The 20109-nt window shown below is 44.0% G+C and overlaps 1 long non-coding RNA gene across 1 annotated transcript; it reads right to left on the minus strand.

Annotated features, from left to right (window-relative positions):
- Positions 1-8043: 8043 nt before the first annotated feature.
- On the minus strand, positions 8044-19856 carry LOC138121083 (uncharacterized). The gene is made up of 2 exons (XR_011156076.1): positions 19512-19856; positions 8044-11679 (listed from the first exon to the last, which is right to left on the minus strand). It is a non-coding gene; the product is annotated as an uncharacterized lncRNA (long non-coding RNA).
- Between the last annotated feature and the right edge of the window lie 253 nt (positions 19857-20109).

Raw genomic sequence — 20109 nt, forward strand, 5'->3', positions numbered from 1 at the left:
CCTTCCAGAGCTCCAAAATCCCTCCTTTCAAAGACCAAGGAGCCTCCTTTTCTCATGCTCAGCACCAGCATTCACACACAGCAGGAATAAAGCATTATTATTATTATTATTATTATTATTATTATTATCATTATTATTATTATTATTATTGCTTTATGTTAAGTATAGGAAATGCAGCTCAGGAGTAATTCACCTTTCTTGCTGCCATGGTGCTGTGAGATGCACAAAAACAAGCCACACAAACTTCATGTCAGCCTCCAAGAGCCACTTTCCCCTCCAAGAAGGTTTCCATCCTCTCTGTCACTGGATTAATTGCATTCAGCAGATGGAATTAACAGCAGTGGGCTCGGTGCTACCTCACTCAGGTGCTACAATCACTCAGAAGTGACAGAATAAAGGGAAAACTCAGCCCCCTAAATCACTCCCCCATCATTTACCCTGTTGCTGCTGCATTAGGAAATGTCAGGCTGCATCTTTAAGAGTAGACCTGTCTCTGCAGCAAGAGCACAGAAAGCTGGCAGTTGAGAGACCAGAACGGATGACAGTTTTTGGCAGTGGTTTCAGCTGTCTTGTTGGGTTTTTCAGATTAATCAGCCCCCTTGGAACACTGAACAGACCATCAGGACAATCCCTCAATCCAAGATCTTTTGCAGTGGGAAAAAAAAAGTCGCAAACTGGGACAGCAGCATAACAGAGGCAGCATTCTGAGAGGGACTCATGGCTCTGAGAAAGGTCCTTATCAAGACAGTGTCTAAAGCCAATGGCATTTCTGCACCATCAGCCTCTGCATGTGCTCACACATGGTGGGGGTTTTTCCAATGAGATTTTTCAGGAAGTCATTGACTGAAAAAAGCTTCTCTCCGTGGTTCCCCATCCTCACCATTTCAAGCTCTGTTAAATACATTCTGTCAGATGCCAAAAATACTGTCGGTTTTCTTTCAATGAAAACCCTTCCTTTCACAATATCTAAGACTGTGCACATGCCCAACATATTTTATTTGAAACACCGAGTTTCAATACGAGACAAATAATCAAGAACTTTGTATTTTCTTAAAGATTCATTTGCAACAATAAATTTTCAGAATCCTAGCTTTCCCACACGAATTCAGAATTCAAGGCACTTCCATGCCTAACCAACATTTTCTTATTGCTCTTCCTGGCAGAAAGAGAATTCTGTAGTGTAAGAGCAGCAGAGTTTATTATACCAATTTAACCACTTGATAATCTGGTAGAGCTCTGTATAGCACCTCTCATTGTTGGCCTTCAGTATTTGAAATTTAGGAAAGAAAAAGGCAATTTTGCTAAGGAGCTTCACTTTTCCTCCATTACACAACAAACTAACAATTAGCTGTTACACAAGTTTCTGCTCACCATGAAGGTGAGCCTGCTGATGGTAGCCAGCTTGGAGGAGCCAAAACTGAAATTAGATTAATACATCGTGCTCTTGACCTAAAGGCAGAGCTCCCTGTGCTGATCTCCTCAGCTTTCAACAAGGATTTGGGATCATCTGTGAAACTGCTGCGCGTCAGGAGGTAACACTTCACATGATCCCTGCATCTCTCTGGAGCTTTCACTTGCACATCACACCAGCTGAGCAGGGAGTGGTGACAGCCAGGACACCTCCAGCAGGCTCTGCCCTGCCCTGGCCCCGCACACACCTGCCCACAGTGGCACTGGGATGGCATCAGGGCGCTCAGGGCAAATCCCAGCAGCTCTCAAACCTCACTGGCACATACCCACAGAGCTCATCACCCCTCAGAGCAGATCCCTAAGCACAACTGTGGATCCGAGCTCGCTGGAACAAAGGGTTTATTTCCAGTGGGAATGGGCACAGCTGATGAGCCAGCACTACCAAGAGTGCCTCCTGCTCCCTCTGACTCCCGTGCTGTGGCTGTGACTGCACTGCTCCCACCAATTCCATCCGCTCCTGCCCTCCCTCCAGCCCCAGCCCTGCCCAGCAGCTCCTGCCCTGGCACAGCTCTGCCATCTCCACCTCACGAGTCCCTGAGCTTGGCCTGCACTCAGCTCCCCTGGCAGCTGGGGGGGCTCAGCTCCTGCTGTTGCCCCACGATTTAATTGACAGTGCCCAGCCACCCACTGGCATCGGTGACGAGCTGTGGCCATGGCCAGGGAGCAGGAAGGGGCTTCAAACAGGATGTGCCAGGGTTGCAAAACACATTAGCAGGGAGATGTTCTTATCACAAGCAGTTTTTACAGCCATAGCCCTGAGAAATCCCATCAGAGGGGAAGAGATGACTCAAGTCTCGTACAGACACTTTACACATCCAGACATTCTTGCATATGAGAGTTTACTGCATATAAAAAATGACCTCTGACTTTTTGTGCCTCTCCTCTACACTGTCATAAACAAGAACATCATTTCAAGAGATGCTGTCAACTTATATTTAGCCTAGTTTTTTTATTTAGTTTAAAAATAAAAGCCTTCTGTAAAGCGAAAGATAAACAAAATTAAAAAAACAATTCTTTGAAACAAAACAAAAAATTCTGTTGCTGCCTTTCAAACCCTTACCCTGTAGCACTGAAAACTTGGAATTGTCCACAAATGAATATGAGACTGACATGATATTTATTATCCAAGCTTAAAATAGCACAGAACAAACAGAATACAAATCATGGCAAGTAAAAATTAATTTAAAAATTCAATTTAATAATCTAACAGTTCAGGGGCAATATGTGGTTTATATTGGCAGTGGCCTTTTAATCTTGCAAATCATATAATTAAGAAAACTTAATTAGTAAAAGCAGCATTTGAATATTAGAGCTGTGAAAATATCTCCAAAAAAATGGCAAGTATTGGCTTGAACTTTTCGTAAGCCTCAGTTCTGTGTCTGCATGCACTTCTATGAATATAAATAAAAGGCAGGCATAAATAAATGGCACAAGTACTCAGGAAATTGTGAAGTTAGAGTGTTCACAAAAACCAAAATTGCAACCGCTCGCACCGGGGCCTGAGGCACAGCCCAGCCATGAGAAGCCTGTCCTGCTTTTCCATGAAATCACCCCATCACAGCCAGGCCAGGACAAGAAGGGACAATTCCTAGAGCGAGCACAGACCTCCTCTCTCCCCAGCAGCCCTCTCAAAGAGCCTGCAAACTACTCAGCCATGAAGAGAAGCTAAATAAAATAAAGACAGCTGCCTGCTTAGGAAAAGCTGCACACAAGTCTGTTTGGAGAGAGCCCTAACTTGTTTCATCCATACAAAGGAGAACAATGAAGGAAAAGAAAAAAAAAAAAAAAATTTTACAAAAGGCTCCTGGCAATTTTCAGTGTTAGAAACCCAAGTTAACTTCAGACCTGTAGCCGAGTTAAAAGGCACCAACGCGCCATCGTGTCTCCCTCTCCAGAGGGATGTGTGAGATTCTCACAAGCTGCAAGTCCTTGGAGCTACGACATTTCTCTCCAGCCCAGCCAGCTTTGAAAAGCACAAAACCCATTAAACTCACATTTCCTCTCAGCCAGGTAGCCAGGGAGAATCTGTGCAACATGGAAACTCCAAAGACTTTGTGCATGCAAATGGTACAGGCACTGAAGTAATGACATCCACAGGCAACATTCCCACTATCCTGGCAGCTTTAGGCAAAAGGGAAAAAAAAAAGCCCAAAACAAAACTAATTCTGTTAAGTGCCAAAATATTCTCCTCTGTAAAATCCCAGGGAGGCATTTCTCTGCAGAAGTCTGGTTTAATTACTCCTGGACAACTAATATTGCAGAAAAGATACAGTTTGCAGCAAAGTCAGATAGAGGGCTTGATTATTTTTAAAGATTCTTTAGTAATATTTGCTCAAGAGAGTTTTTATTGTTGTTCTTCTGCTTTGGGACATGCACTGCATTTTTCTGAAGAGAAGATTTATCATTGCCTTCAAAGAACAAAGATTGAATTAAATTGATCAGATTGCTTTGTTTCTGGGGGACAATCCAGTGATTCTTATTTGCTTTATGAACAACTCCCAGTATGGAAACAAACTTAGGAACCCAAAGCAGATCCAAATTTTCCCCAGGATCTTTGAGTGGTTCAAGTCTCTGCTGCCCTTCAAGCTGTATTTTACTTAAGTTGCACAGAATAAGGGCCCTCAAACCCCACATGCAATGCAAGGTTTCTCCCCACATCCATCCTTCTCCATCCGAGTTCTTTTTATTCAGCACCTTTAGAGGGAAACCAACAGCAACTACAATAAACTGGGGAGGTTTTAAATAAAAAGAAAGGCATGGAACTGTGTTCTTGGTGGTCTGAATTATGTTCTTGTGAAACAGAGGTCGTTCCAAGTGAAGCTAACGGTGATAGGTTGTAGTTGCAGCAGAAATCAGCAGTGACTGCTAGGTAACATCACACATCTGTGGAATTTTGAGGGATAACAGCAGTGGGATGTTAGTACTGGGGGTTAAGCCAGCACAGAGAAGCCCTCAGCTTTGCCCTCACTCAGCCCCAATGCCCCCTCACACATCAGAGCTTTCCTATATACCCTAACCCCCCCTGCACAAGGAGCTGTTCTGTTTATCAAACCTGCCTTTTTCCCCTCATTATCTGCACAGAGCAGCGCTGCTTGGCAGCTGACACCCGGCCTGAAATGATGACACATTGAAGGGTTTAGTTCCTATAACTGGGAAAGGTTTCCAAAGAGGTGTACAAGGAGCACCTCCCCATCCTGACTGTGCAGATGCCACCAAGTTTAATCCCTGAGCCCTCATTCAGCAGCTGGAAAGAGGGAGGAAATTTCCTGCTTTTCCAGCAGCTCCTGCTCTGAGTGTGCAGAGATCTGTGCTAGGAATGTATCCTGATCATTGAACCTTTTTCTCTCCAACTGCACCACATTTTACAAGGCAAACCAAAAAAGAGATGGGTGGTTTTTAGCCTGTGCACATGTACAAAATGTCCCGGTATTGGCTGAAGTATCGCTGCCAGAAACACACACACAAACCCACCAAAATTTAATTGTGGATTCATCCTCTCAGCTGCAAAACTATCAGTACACCAGGAAACACCAAACTAAACAAAAATAAAGATCTGGACCTTATTTATACCTGCCAGAGGACTCGATGAAGGAGGTTGACCAACCAAGAAAATTAACATTTGTTTCTGACAGGGATCTATGCAAAGCAACAGGGTTTTAATTTAGGGCTCCTTTCATCAGAATGATAACAGCTGTCATCTACTGGGTGAGCACAGTAATTACTGAATCTCCTCTGTGGAAAATGAATACCCAATGTTTCATTTACACAATAATATCCCAATCTGCAGTGCCAGAGACAGCCAGCGACATTCCCACGGAAGGGCTAACACACATCCCACCTCTGAATTCCTGCAATTTCACAGCCACTTCCCCCAAAACCTCAACAGTTTTCCAAAAAAGGCCAGAAGAGTATATGACAGTATTTATGACCCTTAATCTTCAAAATCCAGCCTGATTTATCCTATTCTTTCACTAGTTAGTGGAAATAAATCAAGCTTTATTAAGGTAGCATGAGTATCCTTCTCCCCTACAATTTTAGCTTATTTCCAGACTTATCCGCCACACAGAGAAAGAGGTTTTTGTTCCAATCACCATTTCCACACCAGCACAAGGAAAGAAATAAAAAAACCACACTTCAAGATTCAGACATCACGATTTTCTTGTTTTAAACAGAAACATTTGAATATGTTTATCAATTAAATAATAACTGGCCTGAAAAAGAGAGCTTTTAGATCTAATTTCTCCAAAGTTGAGGATTTTTTAAAACCTTTTTAAAAGAATCAACTCTGATCCAGTTTCTTAATAGAAACAAATTTGGATTTTGAAAGCTAAACAACCTGATGAGAGACTGCAATTCTTTTGCTTACTAATGGAACAGTCTAACTAGAGTCATTATGGGAATGAAACTAATTTTAAAAAAGTGTTTCCATCAAAACATTTGTAATTGCACAGCAGAGATCAGTTTAAAAGTATATGTTTCCTGATCATTAAAACAAGTGAAGTAAAATTATATGTTTTGCAGAACTGCTTGTACCAGCCTGGGCTGTATTATGAGGCAGGGGGCCAAGAATTAAGTGCTTCCAATCACTAAAAAAAATACCAGTAATTCCTGTATAACCTCACACCTTGGAGAGCAAAATCCTTTCAGTGCATTGTGTTGTTTTTTCATCGGTTGGAAAGGATGTGGCAAATAACTTTGGATTAGATAAATCACTTGGAAATCTATTTCAATCAATCATTTCCCCCTTTCTAGCCATGCCCTGAAGATGTTTTGCCAAGCACTGGTTTGCATCCAGAGGAGTTAAGCACGTCTGCCTTTTGCATCCCCTGCCATGCAGCAGCACCTTGGTCTGACTGAGGCTCCTGCCCCTCCAAAGTGCCTCTCAAACTCCTTCCCTGCTCCAAATTCATGGAGCAACTTCGGATTTTAGAGTCTGGTTTACTGTCAGCACAAAAGCAGCGAGGTGGGAGCCTGAACGAGCTTGTTTTGATAAAATGAGTTTTGTGTTAGGCAGCAAATAAATGAGGAAGTACCCAATTTATCTTAATATTTTAAGGCATATGCTTAAATCCTATCAATTCCAAAGCCCTCTCAGCCAGCTCTTGACGGTCTTGATTAAAAAAAACAGCTTGAGTTTTCAAAGGAGCAAAGGAATCAGGGCATTCATCCCCTTCAGAAATCAAATAAAACTTTGGATGTACAGAATAAAAAGAGTTTCTATGAAGAACAGCCAAAAGTCAGCCTGAAGGAGATGTTTGAAGCAGATGGCAAGAAGCAGGGCTTCTATTTGCAAAATAAATTTAAACTTGAATGAGAGCGACTGTGTCAGACACTGATCTTTTTCCACATCAACATGACCCAAGACTTAATTTTTTTTCTCTCCTGCAGACAATATGTTCTGATAAGAGTTTTTGCTTTCACCTGTAGATATATTTCTGGAAAAGCTGGCAGGAGACTGCCAAAGAGCTTCTTCACCGTGTTCCATTTAAAGGAAGATGCTTCTGTAGAAGAAAACTCTGTGATCCAGGACAGGAAAATGAAGCTGACATGTTTACTTGGAATAAGCAATGATTTTTTAGTAACTGAAGTTATAACTTTTTAAAATTACTTCTTCTAACTTACTGTACGAGAGTGCTTACAGCAGTTATTAAAAAAATAAATCATAAAATTAGAACAACAGGGCTGGAAGGGATCTCAAGCAATCTTCCAGCTATTCCCTTCCCCGCTCCAAACTGATGTTTGTCTAATTTTTTCCTCAGCTGAAATTCACAATCTATTACAAATATCTTCTTACGGCTAAAAATGGTTTTCTGATGTCTAGCTTTGTAATCAAGAAATTTATTTTTATGGATAAATGGACACAGAATAAATTCTCTTCCCTCTTTTTGAAAGCTTGTTACACCATCCTGGTCTTTTCTACATGAAAAGCAACCCAAGTTGAATCTTTTTTCATAAACTTTTTCCCTTCCTTTTTAGAATCTCCACCTGGTCCATCTCTTTCCCAAATTATGATGCCTAAATCTGGAAATAATCTTCCTCCTAATGCTCTACCAAAACCAAGAAAGGTGGAAGATTATGTCTGATGTCTTCTGCAAAGTTTAGTTCATCTATAATGCTTTTTCTCTTTCTTTTGGAAACAGCATAACTTTAGTTCACATTCAGCAGGTGCAGGTACAACCACTGCATCCCTTTTTCAAAATGCAGATGCAGACAGCTTTTCCTGCTGGGATCCCCTAAGAATAATAAGATTTGCACTTCAGAAAGCCCTCTCTCCAAAGAAATAAGCTGAAAATCTGAATGGATGGTGAATATCTTAAATAATATACATAAAACTGTGCATCTGCACTTAGAAGATGGTTTCCCAGCATTCTGCAGAGCTGCAATTAAATGAGCTTTTTTTAAATACTGATTTAAATTAAGATTTTGCTCCTTATTACCTGGTAGTTGCTCACTTTAACTTGAGTAAAACACATAATCAAAGTGCTACTAAATCATCACTCACTGCTCATCAGTGTAAGTCTGCATTTGGATCTCAAAATTAAAATAGAAAAAGAGAATAATACACAAGGGATATTATTTTCTATATTAATTTTTAATGTTACAAACAATATCTTTGCTATTACAAAACAGCAATTTAGGCAACTGAACTAATTTTAGAGCATCTCTATGCAAATGTATTTCTGAAATCTCACCTTAAATACAAGTCACCCTTCAGTTTGGAGACTCAAAGGACGATTTCATCAGCAAATGGTTTTGTTCAGAGCACCACAGAGTAATTGCAGGGCCCTGGTGGTGCTGTGCTGGGATACTTTTACCTTGCCACACAATTTATTGTCACACCTGCACAGTCTGAGGTGGACAGCTCAAAAGCAGGACTTTCATCCTTTCTACAATACATTCAACATTGTCAGTTCTATCTTGTTCCCTCAAGATGCAAGATTAGGAGGACAGATGGCAGAGTGCAGAGTAAACAGAATAAATCAGTTTGTTTGTCAGCTGGGTGAGGAGTTTTATACTCCAGTGGCTGTTTTGAAACCCAAGACAAAGGGTGCTCCATGTACAGCTGAAATGTCCATGCTCTGCATCTCCAATGCTATAGGTAACTAAAGAGGAAAGAAATTGACTTAAGGGGTCACATAAACACTGACAGCCAGTAGCAAGTGTTTTAAACAGAGTTGCTCCTTCAGTTCTCCAGAACAGGAATTTCCAATTATGCAGATTCCTGAAGTTTAGAGAATGACACAGCCCTGCTTTGACACCTGTCCTCCCACACTGCCAGTCAGGTACAGCACACGAGGGACATTCCCATGTCCCATTGCCAAATCCACCACTGCCAACGTGTCTACAAGCAAAGAAATTTCAAAATAAAGCCCAGCGTGTGACAGGTTGGCTCAATTGCTTAGGAAATGTCATTTTCCCCATTTGATGAACAGTTGAGGAATGATCCCACTTGCAGAGGGAAGGCAATTGCTCAACCCAGCACACTCTGGCAATTTTCACATAATTAGCAGAATACATTTAGTCTTAACCTTCTTCTGATGAATTCAGTCACACCTGTTTATGTGAAATCAATTATGAGACCTTAATCTTCTTAGACGGTTTCCAGCACTCCATCCACAGGTTCAGGCCTGTTTCTCGTATTGCGAAGTTTAAGTTATATTAAAAAAGAAACAATTATCCTATAAACACAAAGACCTAAATTATACCTTAATAATTAAGCCCAGTTACACTTTTAGTCTGCAGCCTCTTGGTGGCCAGCCACATATCAGTGTAGTCCATTTTGGCTCTGAGAGAAGAGGAGAAGCAGAATAACCCCAAAGCCAGGTCAGCAGGAACATGTCTGTGTGCCTGCCCCGTGCCAGAACACACATTCCTGTGCCTGGATCTGCTCAGGACTTGTGGAGTGACGTAAGGGTAAAGTCTGCTCACAGGGTCATCCGAGGAAAGGAAGCCCAGACTACCTCCCCAAAGCATCCAAAATCCCCCTTCTTACAGAAGAATTTTTGGGGAAGGATTTAATTTCACCTCACTTCAGGCATGTCCCTAAAATAGACATTGACAGCAAGGCAGATGATTCATCCTTCAGAAATGCCTGCACTTCCTCACTACAGAGCCTCCACAAGAAGCTCAGGTCAGACATCCGGAGTCAGAGGAGACAAATCCCACCATTAGTGAGGATGTACGAACAGCACTGATGTTTAGTGAGAGAACAAGGTGCATGAATTCCTGCTCACCTCTGAAGCCAGAAGTTACCTGACTAGTTGAAGCTAAAAAAAGAAGAGTGTTCCCAGTCTCCACTGGGCATAGTTTGTGGTTTATAGCATGAGGCAGTGTTTTATGCCAAAGGAGAATTTAAATCTCACATCTGTGTTTGTTTCTTGGATCTACTATGCTGGCAAGTGAGTCATCCCAAGAAACCTTAAATTGCTTTTCATCATACATCTAACATCATAAAAAGCATTGAATTAGTGTCCAGAAATAGTTCAAATTGCAGTGGGAGCATGGAGAAGTCTCAGCACACTCACACCATGATCTCGTGGGATATACATGAAAGGAGCTGGGAGTACCTTGAAGGGTTTGGAGCAAAACCTCTGCTTAACCTACAGAGTTGCACAAAACTGCTTTGAGGTGAAACAAAATCAATGAAAATCAACTGCTTCAACCAAGGAAACCCTGACATTTAGTGTGTGTGGCATGTGTGACAACTGACCCACTGCACGAGACCTCCCGGGAAGCTGAGGTCCTGCTCACTGCAAATTAGGAGTTTCTCTTGCAATTGTAGACGTGCTACCTTTTCCAGTCATGTGCATTACACAGTTTTTAGAAGGTGGATGAAAGAAAGGAGGAAGAAAAAGAAAAAATATAAAGCCTCTTTTTTCCCCTCAGCCATTTCTAGGGAAAATATCAAGTAGCAGCTAAAATCTGTTTGAGATCAACTTTTGTTTTATAAACTTTGGGTTTCATTCTAATTGTTAGGGAGACACATAATAACTGGCTTTGGCATAATTTTCTTTGGACTATCTCCCCAAAGCCACAATTAATGTAAATAGCAGTGTCTTGTTAGTAATTTCCTTTCATTGGTAAACGCTGAAATGCAATGATCCGACCACAAATCACAAAGCAAACAAGCTTGCAGTGCTGTTCAGGCTACATGGTGATTGTGCAGTTTGTACACAGAAGGGTTGATAAGGGAGGTGTGTTGTGAACAGAATTCTTGGACTACTTGGAAGGGTTTCATTACATGACAAAGGAGTAACACTCCCATCCTTCCAAGCAATGCAGGTTGCAGCTTCCAGGGGCACTTGGACAATAAAGGGGTAAAAAAACAGGTTCAGGTCTCACAGTCAAGAGAACCTGGTGGGGATGTGGGATCAGAGACCAGGCTATGGACTCCCCTCAGTGCACAGACCTGGGGGGATTTACTCCTGCTTGTGCATTTCCTGCAGGTGCTCAGGGGTTTCTAGTCGTGGACTGCACACACCCACAGCAGGAGATGAGTACCAGCCTCTGTCTCTCTTTGTGCCAGAAGACCCTTGGTGGAAGAAGAACCACCTCCAGGCACAGTCTGGAGCTCTCAGTCTTTGTAGTTTTGCTGTCACTATGCATCTCTTTTAGCATTCACTTGCTGGTATACAAAAATACAGGTATTTTTATGCCCTATTTTCATTTTATAACTGGATATTTTGTTTAACAGCCAAAAATACACGCCTCCAGTCAAACAATAGTCTGAACATCCAAATAACTGAAGAAGGTTTCAGTCAAAATCCCTCTTTACCAAAACACCTCTTCTCTGCCAGTCACAGACAGAGATGATACTAAAATATGCAACAGTAGAAGATGCTTTCCAGAGATTAAAATCTTTGTCTGAAATATAACTGGTACAAACAGAGCAGAACAAAATCCGACTTCATGACCAGACTGCCCTGTTTGGTGAGGCAGGAGTATTCTCTACAACACACAGCAGGGACAGGTTTCCAGCACAGCCTTGCCTTCATACAGCTGCAGCCAATGTCACTCTGACCAGGTAGAAATCCTTGGGTTTAAATTGCATTTTGTGAAGGGAACAGTTCAGTCCCTGTTCTTCCATGCTGTTCTATCAATTGTCTTCTCAGAAGTACAGAGCCATCACTTACCAGCAGGCCAGAGCTGTCATTCTCCCAACAGGGCCTCAGGAGTCTCTTTCCTGGCAGGAAAAGCCGTCACTAGCAGCTGCAAGGAAGAAGACAGAGGGATAATGAAATTAATCCCATTGCCTTCCTAAGCAACTTAAGTATCATCCTTCCACATCTGACAATCTTGCAGTTTAGGCTCTGCCTCTCTCCAGGGTGAGATGCAAAAGAGAGATGATACCTGGTTTTCAGCGATAAGAAAGCTACATGCCAAGGGGAGAAACAATTTGCTTGTGGCTGTGCAAGGCATTTGGACATGAGGAGATGAGTGCACAGCTGTATTGTAGGCTCCAGTTTCCTGACAGTTTTCTGAGCTCTCCAGCCCTGATCTCTGCACTTGCTGTGCTGGTGGAAGGAAATTTGCTTCCCCAAGAGCAGGGCTGGGTTATTGTGCCACAGTCACAGCCAGCTCAGGTATCTCTGCTGCTTTACAGGGGAGACTTCCATCACTTCTCAGGTCAGAGGCAGCACCTAATCCCTGCATCATATTTTCCTGTAGGAACTTCACAGTACTGGGGCTTTGCTCACCTCTACAATAGATGGTTTTGAGAGGCCCAAACTACTTTGCAAGGATTGCAAAACACATTTGAATTTGTTTTTCTAGTCATAAAGGGTTGGCAAGTCCCTTCACCAGTCCCACAGCACCTTTAGCAAAAGGAAAATATGGAAATAAAACAAAAAAAAACCCACTAAAACTCCACACTAACTTGGAAATCAACAGTGTCTCAAGAACTGATCAGATACATGTGGATGCAAACACCTAGACAATGATTTATCATCTTGTGTATTCCTACATTCCCTCTCCCCTCCCGTTTTTCCTCCAGGCTGTTTCTATATTCCAACTCCAATTTCTACTCTGGGTTTTCATTATGCTCCTGGTGTAAGAGCCACACATCCCTTCCCATCTTGTTCTTGCCATTTATTTGGAAGTGCCTATAGATGATTTGCAAAGGCCTGAGACCTCGCTGGGGTACATTTCTCAACATTAAGCTCCTCCAGCTCCCTGTTGATCCAAATCACTCTGAATTTTATTACCCTTCTTTGTATTGCCTGACTCCCTGACCCTGTAGTTTATGGTTAGTCCAATCTTTGCGTTTCCATCAGAAGACACTTCTCAGCTAACATTAGATTTGAGCCTATTAGAGCTGCTGATACAAGAGGAACCCCTAAGAAATCCTGAAGGGTGGAACTGGGAATACAGCACGGGAGCAATAAGCTTGTTCCCTAGCAAACATGATCAAAATGATGGATCTTGCCAAAAGTGTCAGTTACCCAATTTTGTTCTTACTGAGCTATAGGGTTTCCTTCACACCCTTTAATTACTCACACCTTACTGAAGGAACACGGCTCAAACAAACAAACAGGGAAAAAAAAAAAGTTACAACAACGTAGCATGATCTTGACATACAAGATGTCAGAACCATTATAGACCCCTTTATCGCAGAATGATGTCTTTTGTGCTTAGAGGCATGCTTGCTATTCATAGAGCTACTGCTCAGCTGTTCCAGTTTTTAGTTCTGCATAAATGCCCACTCATTATGTCCAGAGGGTTTTGCCTGTAGCTTTGTGTTTGTAGCCTTGAGGCAAATGTCTTGATGGCTTAGGGAACTCGTAGCGAATGACCAAATAACATCGGATTTTCCACAGCAACGAAGCCATTATGGGACAGCATTTCTATGTAACAGCACCCTTCAGTGTGCAATCATTATAACTAAGGATTTAACCAGGCTCTGGGGACATAACAAAATCACTTTGAAGCCAAAAAATCCACAGTGAAATCTTAAGCATTAGATTTCTGAAATGCTCGAGTCAGGCAGCTTTGTCAGCTACAGTAAAACCAAGTGAAGGGGAAGGAGTTTTATGCACATCTTAAGAATGAATCCAAGTGTTTGGGCCTGTGCATGCAGAGCTGGGAGTGCAGCTTTCCTCGTGCATTCCTTGCACACAGTTTCCTTCATAAGCACACACACAAGCCCTAGCTAACGTTAATATTTTTAAGCATAGAATTTTAGCTATGGCCGAAATTTCTAAGGGTGTTGCTCACAATTTTGAGGAAAATCTGGTTAGACTGAAGGAGATTACACAAAGCCTTTGTAACCCTCATAGCCCAGGGAATCCAGAGCCTGAAACCTGGCCCATTTCTGCTGTGGTACTCCCCACACACTGACTAAGGAATTTATCTGGAGGGTTCCTGCTGAATTAGAGGCCTGTGGACACCAGGTTAACAACAGAGAAGGAAAAGTTTGTGATAAAATCAAGGATACAGCTCAATCACTGGGTGAACACAGAGCTGCACAAGCGTGGTGGGTTGACCTTGGACTAGAGCCACCCACAACCCCAGCCTCTCCTCAACAGGAGAGGAAAGAAGATTAAAAAACTCATGGCTCAAGATAAAAACCACAGAGATCCCTGAGCAGTTGCTGCCATAAGTAAAACAGACTTGATTTGGGGAAAAATAATTTAATGCATTGTCAATATAAATAAGTTTGGATGGTGAGAAACAAAGACAAAATTAAAACACCATCTTGCACACCCCCTCACACTTCTGCCCTTCTCCAGCCCAAGTCCTGTGGCTGCAGGAGATCCCTCCAGTGCCTTGAGCACATCCACAGGGATGGCAGAGATGTTCCTCACCCTTTTTCCCAGCACTCCTGGGCAGCATTTTGTCCTTTCTTGCACCTTTTTTCATGTAAGGCCCTCAGCATTGCTGACAGACCTGGCTGTGGGCACAGACACCCTACACAGCCAGGAAATATAGGAGAGGATGCCTGGACCTCTCCAGTGAGGGAATCTCTCAAACTAGAAGGGAAATTATGGTCAAAACCCACCAAAATTCACTCCCTGCTCCAAGGACTGGGCTGGAAGAGGAGTTCATGCAGAAAGAGAGGCTGTTTTGGTGGGCAATGTGTGGAAATAACCCTGTGCAGAGCAATCTGTGCCGGGGGCCAGCCTTAATGAGCTCCCTGTCATGGCACATGGGAAACTCCACCGGTGCTTCCAAGGGGGCAGGCAGGACACCTGCCTGCTGCACATCTGGCCTCCTTCTCCCAGCAGAGGCAGGGAATGAAATCCAGCTGAGGACTGGGAGTGCAGTGGCTCAGGGAGCACAGTGGCCTGGTCCAGGCATCCCTGGGTGGGCAAGAACAAGGCACTTCTGGATGGTTCCTTCCAGCCCTCAACACAAAGCACCCCAGCCAGTCTTTTCCCCAGCACACATCCCCAGGGATGAGCTGTGCTTGGATAAATCCACAGAGATGCTGAGGGCTGGATAAGGGCTGCATTGATGAGGCAGGAAGTTGAAGCATGGAGCAGAAATGCATGACTGCATGGAAAAATTGGAGGTGTACCCAGACAAGAGACCCTTTGGATAATAAGGTGATGTGGTCCAGCACCAGGATGCAATGGAAAAGGAGCTCCCAGTCACATCCCTCCCCAGTTTGTAACCCTTGCACACAATGGCTGTGCTATTTTGACAGAACTCAGAACAACTAAGTACAGAGCAGGGATGAATCTGACTGCGCATCTTGCCCCAGATACAGCCTGACTTTTGCATCTCCAGGAAGGCTGGATTAATAGCAGCAGCCAGCAACATCACTGTCACAACAACTTAGTGCTGCCAGGAGAAGTAACAGGAAGGATAACCTCTACATTACAAAATGGTTCAGCCCAGCAGCATTGCTGGGCAGTGCTTTAGCCCAGCAGTGACTCACCAGAAACGCTCACAGTGCTCCTTGTCTGCAAAAGGCCGTGGAAGGCTCCCCTCAGCCAGTCCTGCAGCTACCCCGCTGTGCCCAGCCCCAAAGAGCAGTTGTGCATTTTACCCTCAGCCTCTTCCCTCCCCAAGGATGCAATTTCCAACCTGCCTGGTGGCTCTGGGTTTTACCCCCGGTGGAAAAAAAAGAGTCTGGGCCTCAGGGATTTCTAGGTACATATTTTTGAGAAGGTGTTCTTTGACACCTTTGCCTTGTATTGTAAAGGTCAGCTAATACATGCCAGAGGGAATGCTCTCACAGCTATTAAAAACCAAAAAAAATTAGAGAGGAAAAGTTTAGTTCTTTCATTATTTGCCCACTTGAGGCTTTGTAACTTTTCATGTTTCTTCCTCAGACACAAGAACCTTCTTCCCTTCAAACTGCTCATTTGGGTAAGCTGGGAACAACAACTTTTATTGCTGACAAAGTACTTGGGACTCAGTCCTGATACTGCCTGCACATGATGGTGTTTCAAACCTCAGAAATAAGTACAAGGCACAAGCACCAACTAAAGAGACTTCCAGCAGCCAGACATCAAGTCACCAGCTCCAGGAATCAGCTCTCACACCCAGCAGCAGCAACACGGACAGGTTTGCTTGACTCGTTATTGTAATGAAGCTCATTAAAGTCCCAGGAGAGGCTATTCCACAACATCCCAGCTGCAGTGCATCCTGTAATAACCATTTCCACCTTTCACAGACTCTCACAGAGTGGTTCAGGTCAGAAGGGATCACTGGAGGTCATCCAGCCCAGCCTCCCTGCTCAAGCAGGGTCCCCTTGAGCACCTCCCTCAGGACTGTGTCCAGATGGCTTTTAAATATCCACAAGGAATGAGACTCCTCACCTCTCAGGGCAACCTGTTGCAGTGCTCAGTTCACCCTCACAATAAAGTTCTATCCCATGTTCAGGTGGAATTCCCTGTGCATCAGTTTCTGCCCATTGCTTCGATCCTGTCACTACCAAGAAGAGCCTGACTGTGAAAAATAACCTTTCAAAGATGACTGAGAGTGGCTTAGAAAGGGACAGAGAGATGCAAGGGGCCACCTGTCCAACTGGCAGATGTGATGAGATCCCTGAACACACAGGGATCCAGGCTGTATTTAGAGTTCAGGGAAGGGCACATAGGAAGCACAGAGAGAGTCAGCTTTCCTTGTATCATCCTCATAAATGCAGTATAACTTCACAGTGGATCTGTGCAGGGACACACTTGAAAAGGCAGGGATGTAAACCCAAGGAAAGAATTGGAGGAAAGAAGCAGAAAAACATCCAGAGATACAAACTGCTGCAGTTAAATGAGGCCTATTAGCATAGATACACAGTCCTCTATTTCAACATGCTTATTTCCTTTTATCCTATATTTAAGTTTACACCCTGGTACAAGGCAGGAGATTTCCCCCTCCCCAAGCAGCAAATTCATAAGGAACATGAAAGGGGAGGCACGAGGAGGAAGAGACATAAAAAAAATTTTTAAATGTAAAATTTTTCACTAGACAAGTCCAATTCCTCATAGAACCATTTTTCAAGGCCACACTGACAGTGCAGATTTCACACCCCTCACAGTCCTGTGACAAGCAGCTATTTCCCTTTTTAGACATGCAAAGTGTTCAGGTATTTCACTGTGACTTATTGCAGTAACGATTAGGGGCCCTAAACATGTGCCTGGTCTGACCATAAATACTTCAGAAGCAGCTCACTGTGACCAGAAATGAATTTCATCCCCCAGTTCAGAGCAGGCAGCTGCCACTGCCTTTCCCTGCACACACAAGATGAATAAAGACATGGACACAGCCATGGACACCACTGCCAAGGCCTGGGGAAAAGCTGAAGACCACAACTTTGGGAGTCCTGCAGGGACTGGTGGAGCTGGAGATTAGCAAACCAAACCCTGCTAAAACAAAGCCTCTCAGGAAACCCAATGCTGCCTCTCATTCAAGTCTCTTCATCACCTACAAGTGCAGGGCTGTGCTGGAAGCAGTTTGGTTGGTTCAGTTCAACCAGCTATTAAATCATAACCAGTTCCTTAAGCAACAGCTGAAAGTAACTTCCAGCCATGTCTGCTGCCCAGCTTGGACACCCCATTCCCAGAGAGGGAGCTGGACACCTGCCCTACTGCAGCTTCACATGCCCCCAGGTTTCACTTTCAGGGGAGCAGAGCACTCAGTTTCCAAGCCCACTTTCACATCCAGCCAGCAGGGACATTTTTGGCCTTCTGTCCTTCCTAAAATAGCAAGTTTTAATTTTTTTTAATGCAGCAACTGTAGTTAATGAGCTCCATGGCCACAGGTACACCCTGGGATATTTATCAGGCTTCCACAAATACCAGCCAGCACTTCCTAATGCATCACAGCAGAGACAACATCCAAGCTTTGCAATTTCCTGGAATTTTTTGCCTCACCTCCACACATTTTTCCACTAAAGAGCTTGCACAGGATTAGCCTCTGTGGGAAGCAGTGAGCCCAGCACAGGAGGAACATGCAGCTGAGCAATGAGGCATCAGCACTGATCCACCTGGTGGTCCTTGTACAGAATCCACTGCTCCCACCAAGCCAGCACTGGCCAAGTCTAAGATTAAGGTGCGTTTCTGGAGATCCCAGGCCGTTTATTGACCTCTGCATTAATATCTGAGTCACCCCCTGTCATTAAGGATGCCTTGGCTTGGTGACTCCACAAGCTCTGTCTCTTCCTGCCACAGCCCTGCTGTGGAAGGAGGGATTTGCCTACAACAGGGGCAAGAAACAGCTCCTTCAAAAGGGATGAGTTCCCCATCACCAGCCCAATATTCCCTTTCTGTTTATGGTCCTACCTCTGGGCTGGTTTTTTTCCCCCCAAGAACACTATGACAGATTTCCAAATCAGACAGTCACCCTTGAAACCTTCTCTGACCAATTACTGACACTGCCATTCTGGAAAATACATTTCTGACATCTTTTTTTTTTTTTTTTTTTTTTTAAAGGATATCTTTTCTAAAAGCTCTTTCACCTCTTTTCTTCCCTTTTAATAAAAAGCGGGGGGGGGGGGGAATGTTTCCTCAGTTTTCATCTTGTACAACACATTATGCAAATGCGTGGGGTTTATATAAGATGATGGCCTGGGGCCACATCACCTCTGGTCCTGGCTGTGATCTCCTTCCATCTCCCAGCCCCAGCAGGCCGGGACCTGCTGCGCTGGCTGCGGGACCTCGCAGTGAGCCAGGAGCCGCCGGAGCCGGGCGGGGACTCGGGCAGTGCCCCCTGCCCTGAGCCAGCACCCACCGGGCCCCGGGGAGAACCGGCACCGAGGAACAGCCGGGACCCGGCTCGGACCCTCCGGAGCATCCCCGCATCCCCGCTCGGAGCACACAGCGCTGCCAAGGGGGAAGCCTGGAGGTTTTCAAGAGAGTGGCAAAAGAGAACATTTCCTGCAGCCTAACCGGCAAACGGGGCTGTTTGAAGCGAGCCAAACAGTTTAGCACGGGTTTTTTTTTTTTGTTTGTTTGGGGTTTTTTTTGTTTGTGTTTTTGTTTTTGTTTTTTTGGTTTTTTTTTTATCGTGACTTATCTGAGAAAAATGAATACAAAAGAAATCCCGTCATGGTCTTAACACCTTTCTCTCACCTTGTTAGTTCACACACAAAGAGTCGTTCTCATCTTTACCTCGCTGATGCAAGTCACTACCCTACCTTGCCAGCAAATGCGAAATAAAAGGATTAATTTTAGCTACGCTCATGTTGCTTTTTAACAGCACAATCACACAAGTCCCAAAGAAAACCAGGCAGAAACACTTTTTACTTCAAACATCAACAAAATTCACTCTGAATCCTGCCCCCAGTCTAGCAGTTTTTCTGGAGCGAATCCCTGGAAACGCTCTCTGCAGGAAAGTCCACAGGAGCACCTCACAACAACCTTACCAGGATCTTATCAACTTTTATCTTCCACCAGACAAAGCCACTAAGTACAGGCGTTTGTTTGCCATACAACACAAAGACTCCCCGTTATTGGAGCCGGGAAACGGTACTTGAGGCTCTGAAGGGGACACCCTGCCACTCACACAGAAACATGCATAGTTTTCCTCCTTTAACGTGCTCACAACGACCGCATACACATGCAGATGCGCCCTGTCTCCACTCTGTTATCAGAGCTTACCTTTGCTGAAGGATGGTGCTGACAAATCCTCAGGAAGGAGCAGCAACCCAACCCTGCTTACAGAAAAGTGTTTCAGGCTTACGTCTGCTGCTCTGCTGAGGCTAATCAGCCCCAAATCCAGCTGATCCCACTCAGGTAACCTCACAGATGGATTCCTAAACGCTTTAGCCTGGGCTTCTAGGAACTCGTGTGTGAAGTCTGGAAAACAGGATCCTCTGCAGAAAGGCCAAACTTTAGCTCCAAGTGATGCCTCTGTCCACATTGCACCTGAGTCACATCGACTGGTTACAGACCAGTTAAAAGCTATACATTTTTAACATAATAAGCAATAAGACCTCAGGTATGAACAGGTTTTTTCCTCTAAAGAGGGCAGGGCCAGAACCCACCTGCACTGATGTTTTCAGTGCTGTCCCCACCGGTGTTTCTTGTTAAGGTTGTAAAGAACCAGAGCATCATCCAATGTGCTTCTGGTTTAGAAAATAACACTTTTTTGTTTGTTTGTTTAAATGCCAAGGGTTACCCGGCTTTGAGTCTCCAATATCAGAGTCTCTGGTGACAAGTTTGGTGGTCACTGCTCTTTTAGGAACACATGGATCAA

The sequence above is a fragment of the Aphelocoma coerulescens genome, chromosome 20 (assembly GCF_041296385.1).
Source record: "Aphelocoma coerulescens isolate FSJ_1873_10779 chromosome 20, UR_Acoe_1.0, whole genome shotgun sequence".
NCBI lineage: Eukaryota > Metazoa > Chordata > Aves > Passeriformes > Corvidae > Aphelocoma > Aphelocoma coerulescens.